The 9,869-nt window shown below is 40.1% G+C and overlaps 1 pseudogene; it reads left to right on the plus strand.

Annotated features, from left to right (window-relative positions):
- Window positions 1–6,568: 6,568 nt before the first annotated feature.
- On the plus strand, window positions 6,569–6,970 carry LOC125126278 (60S ribosomal protein L27-like; annotated as a pseudogene).
- Window positions 6,971–9,869: the final 2,899 nt, after the last annotated feature.

Consider the following 9,869-nt stretch of genomic DNA (forward strand, 5'->3'; position numbering starts at 1 on the left):
CTGCACAAGGTGGGATTATTTTTGACAAGGTGATCAGGGAAGGCATCCCCAAGGAGGTGTCGTTTATGCTACGATTGAATGATGCCAAGAAGAGCTGGAGACCCGGCTATCTAGGCATAGGGAAGAACAAGGGCCAAGGTCTGAGGGTCAGAGCAAGATCTGATATTGCAGTTCAGGAAGAAAGACAGTGGAGGGAAGTTATCAGCCAGATAAGGTTGGAGACATGAGCAAAGACCGAATCAGGGCCATAGATTGCAATTCAGATTTTTTTTTTTTAAATAAAATAGGAAATCATCAGAAAATGTTAAGGGGAAAAGTAGCATGGTTTAATTTTTTTTTTTAAGCTCATCTTGGCTCCTGATTATAGAGGGGACACAGTGGAACTGCAATACTGCTATAATCATATAGGTTATAATCATCTTTGATTAAAAGGGTGCAAACAGACATGGTCTAACGCTGGATATGTTCTGAAAGGACAGCCAAGCAGACTTGCATGTGGGGAAAGAGGGGATAAGAGAAGTTGACAACCTCCGTATTGCTGTTTGATCGTCAGGGGGGTGGGGGAGCTGTTTACTGAGGGTAAAATGGAACAAGAAATGTTGAGAGGTGAGCTGTGGCTTTAAGATTCTGGTTTGATAATAGCAAGTTTAAAATGCATTTTCATGATGATAAAAGTCAGGAGGGATTAGATTTGATAGTCATCAACACGTAAATGGTATTTAGAGCCGTAATGCTGGATAATATCACCTAGAGAACCTGGGTAGATCGCATATGGAGGACTGGACCCATTGACTGCATCAATGCTGTATTATTACTCCATCAATAAGACGGTAGTAGTTATCCGAAAATGATGTGGTTAAGATCAATATCAGTAAGGTGAGAATAATGATACTCCATATGGTTATTGCAAAGAATAAATGAGGAGGACAAAACATCTAAGTGCTTGACAGAGTAGAAAATCAACAATATATGATTTATTTTTTCCTACTTCATCCCTTGGTAAAAGTGGACTCTGCAGGAAATGGCAATAGAACTGAAATCTCTCCATTAGTGCTGAAGTCTTTACAGTGAAAGGAAGTCTTACGAACCATTTGTCTACGCATTTCCAAAATGAGGTTCTTCTAAAGTGTTCATACCTTTCCAAGATCTCTGTTCAGCCTGTGTTAATAAAGGTGAACAGATTTCTTACATGTAGACATTCACAAAGGTCCCTAAGGAACAGAACTTGTATCCAGTATTTCTCAGCTTTCATACAGGCTAGAGTAATTGTCCACAGAGCACAGTATAGGAAAAGCACTGATTTTATTCCAAGTCCACATTCTGCAGATGAAAAAACAGAGAATCAAGTTTCCTTGCTTGGAGTTAGTTATTATAGAATATACCATTACTGTGATACTGCTTAGTATTAAAATTAGTATTAAAAAGCTGAGTTTATGAAGTATCTATAGTAAGCTTTCAGATTGATGAGATTCAAGTTCCCTTATTTGTCTGAATAGCACCCATGTGGTTTATGAGAACTTGCCTAAGAATGACTGTGATATATCTGTAATATGGCATGGGATGTAGATTTTTAAGTACAGAGTAGATTATCAAACTGTTACTATATTTAAAGCTTTGCCTGCTATAAATGCATGTGACTTTGGATCCATCCATACACGGTCAAATCTCTGAACTTCCATTTCTCTGGCAATTAATAGCAAGTAAGAGGTTTAATATTGGCTAAAGCTTTGGCCCATAATTCAAAATTTCTAAGTCGGCAGAAAGTATCTTTTACCAGTAATCACAAGGACCTTGAACTAACTTTTTAAAAAAGCAATAGCTTCTGTTTTCCCCCCGATTTCTTTCTCTAAATGTAAGGTTAAGCCATGGAGAAAAAGAACAGCGCTTCACTGAGGCCTTGCTCAGCACTGTTTTGCAGAGAAGAAAACCGGACCACATGGACATCAAACCCTTAGCATGTCCGAGAGCTCACAACATGTTAGGTGTGAGCTGGACTGGAAGCCAGCTTGGGCTTACATGGAAGAAGGCGTGCTACCCTCAATGCAAAAACCTGGTGTGCGGTCAAGGGAAGGGACTTCCAGATCAGCTGCTGTAGGCTTTCCATGGGCATAGGAGGCGGAAAGGGAGGAGGGGGCTGCAAAGGGCACCAGTTTGCAGGTCTAGCAAATATGATTTTGAGATCTTTAAAAGATGTCCTCTACCCTACCTTAAAGCTCCCTTTCCTTATTTCTGATGATAATAGGCACATTTAACTATTGTCCTAGGAGGATTCCACTGCACTCCTTGTTCACCTACTGAAACGGAAGACATTGTCACAATTACTGTCACGGAGTTCAACAGTTGACAACAGTTACAATTATAACTGCCCCAGGAGGAGCTATTATCATCTTATCCTGTTAGTAACATGAATATAGAATCTGAAGCATTTAGCTATTGCTCTATAACCATCTCAAAACATGTGGGTTTAAAACAACTATTTATTATTTCTGAAGCCACAGCTTAGCAGGGAGTTCTGCTGATCTGGACTGGGCTCAGTCATGTGTCAAATAACAGGTCAATGGGGAGCTGAGTGGTCTATGAAAGCTGGAATGACCCAGCTCTGCTACGTGTGGCCTCACCTGGAATGTGCCTCTAATTGAGGCATGTTGTCATGGTGACCACAGAGAAGCCAAAAAGGAAGCAGAAACTCGAATGCCTTCTTGAGCTCTGGATTCAGCCGTCAGAGCTTCACTCCTGCCGTGTTGTACTGGCCAAAGTAAGACACAGAGGCTGCCCAAGTTAGAGGGACAGGGACTCCAAAGTTATCAGGCAAATAGTGTGGATACAGAGAAGCCATTAATTTAACGGAGATCATCAGTGCCTTCAATCTAACACAGGAAGGAAGGGTAAATTTTGATTGAAAGACTAGGAAAGGGAGGATAGAGAATAAAAGTTACTTGGATTCTTAATAATCTCATGCATAGAAGTTTCTTATTCTATTATCCAGCCTTGAACTCAAGCAAATTGCACTCTTGCTCTCTATGTAAATCTTCATCTCAGTATTTCCTGTACAAAGAAATCATCTCCCCACATACATTTTGTTTTGAAATGGTCTTAGATTAAAATGAATTGAATACTTAAAAATATTTACATTTGAGTCCCACCAATTAGATTTTTGAAACAGATTTTTAAAGAAAACGTTAATGTCATTATATTGTTCTTCTAATTAGTGGGCATTAGTGTCTTGGAACATCTAAAAAGAAGGAAGAATAAAAAAGATCCACTTTGAGCTTGCCTGTGACTTTGCCTTCTAGTATAACAGGCTTATCACCAGTAAATATTTATTAAGCCCCCACAGTAAGGAAAGAACCATGACAAATACAGTATAAAACATGTAGTGTTTGTTTTTTAAAAGTGTTCATATTTCAAAAGCACAGATGAGCTATGGGTGGTAAAATACGGGTATTTTATCAATATTTTGATAATATCAAATTTGTTATGTTGGATATGTTTAATTCAAATGAAGAACCAAGGTGGTATGTTGGTTGGGAATGTTTGCTTTAAATAATATATAGTCATGACCTTACAGGAGTCAACTGAGGACCATTTAGAAAGAATTAGGGTGGAGCCTCTGAGGCTGCATATACTCACTATCTCCTAAAGTTAAGAAAGATGTCAGGATGGGAGTAAGACATAGAGCATCATGAATAAGGGGTCAATGAAAGTAACCCCAAACCAGCCTCAAGATAAAGGACACTCCTGAGGCAAGAAGGTAATGATTATCTTAAGAGTCACATAGACCAACTCTGTGGTCGATTGCTGACCCACAGATGTGGGTTTCAGGTGTAGTTTATCCATCCCTCTGCGCAGACGCTGAAAGAGAAAATTTCTGAGATAGTACTTGTGAGGGAAGAACGGGCCACCTGGCTGCAAGGGCTGTCATTGGCCAGATCAAGAGCAAACTCCAAGGTCCTTCCTGGTACTCGGCAGAGTTGCTAGATGATTAGCTGGCCTCTAGAAAATGGAGAAAAGACAAGCAGACCCTGCCAGTGAAGAGGCACATCCAGCAGACCTTCTGAGCACAGCTCACGCCCTAGCAGAGTGGGCTCCAGGGGAAAGCAGTGAAGCCGGTGGATCCAGACCTGGAACTGTAAGTGATAGGTCCTCGACCTGGAAAATGTAGTTGAGAGGAGAGTGTTGCTTCTTTGCTGCATAAAAGGTCTTTTTAGCATCCTAAGGATAGAAAGTCTGCACACCAAGGACATCTGTGGTTGCCCATTCAGCATATTTCTCTTGTTTATCTTCAAGGACTTGAGCAAAACAAGAGTGATTCCATATGCTTTCAGGTGTTCAGGAAACTCGAATAAAAACACGTGCCTTTGCTTACAGTTTGATTGTATAGTAGAACTGTCAAGGTTTGAGGTTTTATGTGTTGTTCAAGCTGAAGAGGGAGAATTCAAGCAGAAAGAGACCAGGAGTGGAAGTTCCTATCATGCCTCAGCAGTAACAAACCAGACTAGTATCCGTGAGGACGCGAGTTTGATCCCTGGCCTCACTCAGTGGGTTAAGGATCCAGCATGGGCCGTGAGCCATGGTGTAGATCGCAGACTCAGGCTCAGGCTCAGATCCCACGTTGCTATGGCTGTGGTATAGGCCAGCAGCTGTAGCTCCCAATTTGACCCCTAGCCTGGGAACTTCGCATATGCCACAGATGTGGCCCTAAAAAAAAAATGTATAAATAAATAAAAATGATCTATGACTACAAACCCTAGGCATTAAAAAGGAAAACAGTAAACTATTAAAAAGAGAGAGAGAGACCATGAGCAATGCTAGGAAATATTTGGAAGTACGGTTGCAATCTTGGACTGCAGGAGAACCACTGTATTCCAACTAAGGGAAGAGTGATTGACACACACTTGCTGTGTCATTTCTTTAAGTTTTGGTTTTAAGACCGTTTTGATCTAGAAAAATAAGTTCGGTTTTAGGTTAGTTTTTTTTTTTTTTTACTTCCTTGTAAACAGACAGTCTAAGTCAGGCTTTTGGTTTTTTGGCTTTTACTGTGTTTTCTGGTTTAAACTTTGTAAAACTGCTATTAGAACACCATTATGTGGAGAGGTATTTATTTTTTGAAACTTCTGCTATAATTCCAACTTCAATTGCTTAAATACCCCTCAAAGAACTCTTATCTTCAAAAGATTCTCTTATGGGAAGATTATTGGGCTCAGCCCAGACCAAGGGCCATAAAAAGAAGGCCTCTAGAATGACAAAGGCATGACGGGTAAAGGCAAACCCTGCATGAGGTGTGATGGGGACAGAAAACATGATCTAGGAGTTCCTGTCATGGCTCAGAGGAAATGAATCTGACTGGCATCCATGAGAACACAGGTTCGATCCCTGGCCTCACTCAGTGGGTTAAGGATCCAGCGTTGCCATGACCTGTGGGGTAGGTTGCAGACTCAGCTCAGATCCCACATTGCTGTGGCTGTGGTGTAGGCCAATGGCTACAGCTCCAGTTTGACCCCTAACCTGGGAACCTCCCTATGCTGCGGGTGTGGCCTTGAAAAGACGAAAAGGAAAGAAAAGAAAACATAATCTAATACATAAGTAAGTTGTCAAGAGGCTAGGAGCCATATGTTTTATTTTCCTTTCAAGGAGACAGTATATAATAATGGAAAGATTATTAAGATTCCATAGGCCTGCATTTAAATTCCAGCTCTGCTGCTATTTTGCTGAATGTGTGAACTAAGGAAAAGAGACCATTTCTCTTGAGTTTGATTTCCTCATCTCTGAAATGTGAGAAATACACCTGTTTTCAAGACGTAGCTAAATTTCTCTATATAAAGTGCCAGGCATATAGAAAATACACAATAAATAAGTTCCCTTCCACTTTTTATCCTCCCTCCCTGGAAACCTAACAAAACCCACTGGAACATAGTTTTTCGAGAGTCTGTCTCTTCAGCCCCCATGATGGCCCAGCCCAATCACCAAACCTCACCTTCCGCTATAGAATCTTCACAGGTGCATAGGGTAGAATTCACACTCTGGCTTACCAGAAATCTCCAAATGACCTCTGAGGAGTTCCCGTTGTGGTGCAGCGGAAATGAATCCGACTAGAAACCATGAGGTTGTGGGTTTGATCCCTGGCCTCACTCAGTGGGTTAAGGATCCAGCATTGCTGTGGGCTGTGGTGTGGGTTGCAGACACGGCTCAGATCTGGCATTGCTGTGGCTCTGGCATAGGCCGGCAGCTGTAGCTCCAATTAGACCCCTAGCCTAGGAACCTCCATATGCCTCGGGTGCGGCCCTGAAAAAGACAATAAATAAATAAATAAATAGCCTCTGATCTGTCTGCGCTAAATGCTCCCTGTGGCTATGGAGGGATTGGTGAGCATCTATATCTAGGTTTGAGTCTCATCTTGGTCACTCACTTGTGACCAAGACGTGGGATATATTCATAAAGCTCAGTGAGCCTCAGCTGCTTCCTCTGCAAAATAAGGATGAAAACTCTTTTATGGAATCATTGCCAACATTGCACACATACATGTTAAGAAGCCTACCACTGGCTGTAGTCCCAAGCGGTTACTGCAGAAATGGGCAAGTTCATGAAACCAGGAGGTGGTACGGGTCCTGGCCAAAGGCTACTGCAGATGCAAGGCCATCATCATGAAGAACATTGATAATGGCACCTCAGACCAACCCTACAGCCATGCTCTGGTGGCTGGAATCAACCGCTGTCACCTCAAAGTGACAGCAGAAAGAAGAAAGTCACCAAGAGGTCAAAGATCCAGTCTTCTGTGAAAGTGTATAATTATAATCACCTCATACCCACAAGGTGCCCTGTGGCTATCCCCTTGGACAAAACTGTTTTCAGCAAAGATGCCTTCAGAGACCCCACTCTCAAATGCAAGGCCAGACAAGAGGCCAAGGTCAAGTTCAACTAGAGATAAAAGACCAGCAAGAATAAATGGTTCTTCCAGAAGCTGTGGTTTTAGGACTTTCTTGCTTCAGTCATTGGAAGTACAAAAAAAAAGAAGAAGCCTACGTCCATCCACAAATGCGGCAGATTTTTAAAAAAGTTCTTTCAATTTGTTACCCAATTGGGTCAGCTTCTGCATTTTTTATAACCAGTAGAGAGTATTTTTCACTTGTTTATTAGCCATGTTTATTTCTTCTTCCATAAACTGCATGCTTATGTCCTGACTCACATCTTAAAATGATACCGTGAAATAAATTTTTAAGACTACACTACCACAAACAGTACCATCAGTCAGTTTTTGTAAATTCAGACCAGTCTTGCTAATCTTCACTATTTTTAAAAAATTGTGAAATGAACGCTAAATTAAAGAGATGCAATGAGCAATAAGTAGAAATGCAGAGGTAAATGAATCTCTTTCTCTTTGCTGGTCTTTAAAAGATGCTAGTTTGTGCTCTTCTAAATGCTTGAAGATTTATTAGGGAATCATCTTATTAATGTTCTGTGTTATACCACGGTTACAAGCAGGTGAAATAATCACCTAAAAGATGTGATTTCAGCAAGTTCCTGTTATGGCTCAGTGGAAACGAGACCAGCTAGTATCCATGAGGATGCAGGTCTAATCCCTGGCCTCGCTCAGTGGGTCAGGCGATCCAGCATTGCCATGAGCTATAGTGTAGGTCACAGACATAGCCTGGATCCCCAGTTGCTGTGGCTGTGCTGTAGGCTAGCAGCTGTCGCTCTGATTCCACCCCTAGCCGGGGAACTTCCATATGCCATAGGTGCAGCCCTAAAGAGCAAAAACAAAACAAAACAAAGCAAAACATGATTTCAGGATTACCAAGAAGGATAAAGGGAAAATACCAAAAATCTTGGCTCTAGACTTACATAGACTACATGAGAAAGATAAAAACATATCTCTTCAAAAGGACCAGTAGTGATCACATTACCCAATTGTGACTAAGTTTCTAATTATATTGTTTAAAATCGTCAGAAATAGGGAGTTCCCATTGTGGCTTAGTGGGTTACGAACCGACTGGTATCCATGAAGCTGCGGGTTCTATCCCTGGCCTCACCTAGTGGATTCAGGATCCAATGTTACTGTGGCTGTGATACAGGCTGGCAGCTGCAGCTCCAATTCAACCCCTAGCCTGGGAACTTCCATATGCTGCAGATGCAGGCCTAAAAAGCAAAAGCAAATAAAAAATAAAATAGTAATAAGCCCTAAAATTCAAGGTCAATTCATTTTCAATGACACCATCAGGGAAACTCGGCAACAGAGTAAAAGTGTTAGGACTATGTACAAAATAATGAATTTGGACCCCTACCTGATAACACAGGCAAGAATTAACCCAAAGTGGCTCAAAGATCTTGCACTAATGTAAATGCTAAAACTATAAAACTCTTAGAAAAAGCATAGGAGTAAGTCTTTACAACCTCGGGTTAGGCAACTATTCCTTAAGTACAACACAAAAAGCACAAGTGATACAAGACTGATAAATTGGATGTTATCAAAATTAAAACGTTTTTGCTTCAAAGGACATCATCAAGAAATGAAGAGACAATTTATAGACTAGGAGAAAATATTGCAACTTATATATCGGAAAAGAGACTATATACATTCTATATACATGAATACATTCAGAATATATAAAGGATACAACTCAGTAATAAAAAGACAGGCCAATGGGCAAAGTATTATATAGATTTTTCTCCAAAAAAAAGAGAGATAAATAGCCAATAAGCACAGGAAAAAAAAATGCTCAACATGATTTGTCATTAGGAAGATTCAAATCAAAAATATGAGACCCCATTTCACATCCACAAGAATGCCTATGACCAAAAAATAATAATAATAATAAATGTTGGCAGGCATGTGGTGACATTGGAGCTCTCAGACATTGCTGGCTGGAATGTAAAATGGGGCAGTCACTTTGGAAAACAGTTTGGTAGTTCCTCAAAAAGTTAAATAGAGCAATTTCACCCCTAGGCACATAACCAAGATAATTGAAAATACATGTTCACACAAAACTTGTGCACAAATTTCCATAGCGGAATTTTTCATAAAGCTCAAATGTGGAAACAATTCAAATATCCATCACCTCAAGAATGGATAAATAAAATTATACCCATACAGTGGAATATTATTTGGTCATATAATGGAATGAATTACTGATACATGCTACTATACGGCAGAAACCTGTGAACCTGCTAAGTGAAAGAAGCCAGTCACAAAAGATCGCATATAGTATCATCCCACTTATATGAAGTATCCAGAGTAGGTACTTCCTCCCTCTAGAGCTGAGAGTGAATTGTCTCATATATAAAGAGAGAGAGCATCAGTAGATTAGTGGTTGCCTACAGGCAGAGAAAAGTCAGAGGAGTGGAAAATAACTGCCATTGGGTACAAGGTTTCTTTCTGGAGTGATGAAAATGTTCCAAAATTAGCTGCTGGTGGCGGTTGTGTAACTTGGTAAATAAACGAAAAACCACCAAATCATACACTTTGAACAGGTGGACTCTATGTAAATTATATCTTAGGCTATTTTTAAATTTTTGAAAACATACAACTAGTTACTTTATAAAAGGCCCTATGATTTTATTATACATGTTGATTAAAAGAATTATAAATGTTGGCATTAATATTTATGGAAACTTACTGAGTTCTCATTATTTGCCAGGCAAATATTCAGTCTTTATAAGTATTAACTAATTTCCTTTCCCAATATACCTATTAGGTAAATACTATTATTATTCCCATTTTACAGTTTAGAAAACAAAGTGGCATTGTAAAGATTCAAACACAAAGGATCTGGGCTGTTAAATAAAATATGTGCTGGCCCTGGAATCCAGTAGCAAAATATGGGGTGAAAAATCCCTGAAATTCAAGGAATTGAGGAGAAGGTGCCATCGTGGCT

The sequence above is a fragment of the Phacochoerus africanus genome, chromosome 4 (genome assembly GCF_016906955.1).
Source record: "Phacochoerus africanus isolate WHEZ1 chromosome 4, ROS_Pafr_v1, whole genome shotgun sequence".
Classification (NCBI taxonomy): domain Eukaryota; kingdom Metazoa; phylum Chordata; class Mammalia; order Artiodactyla; family Suidae; genus Phacochoerus; species Phacochoerus africanus.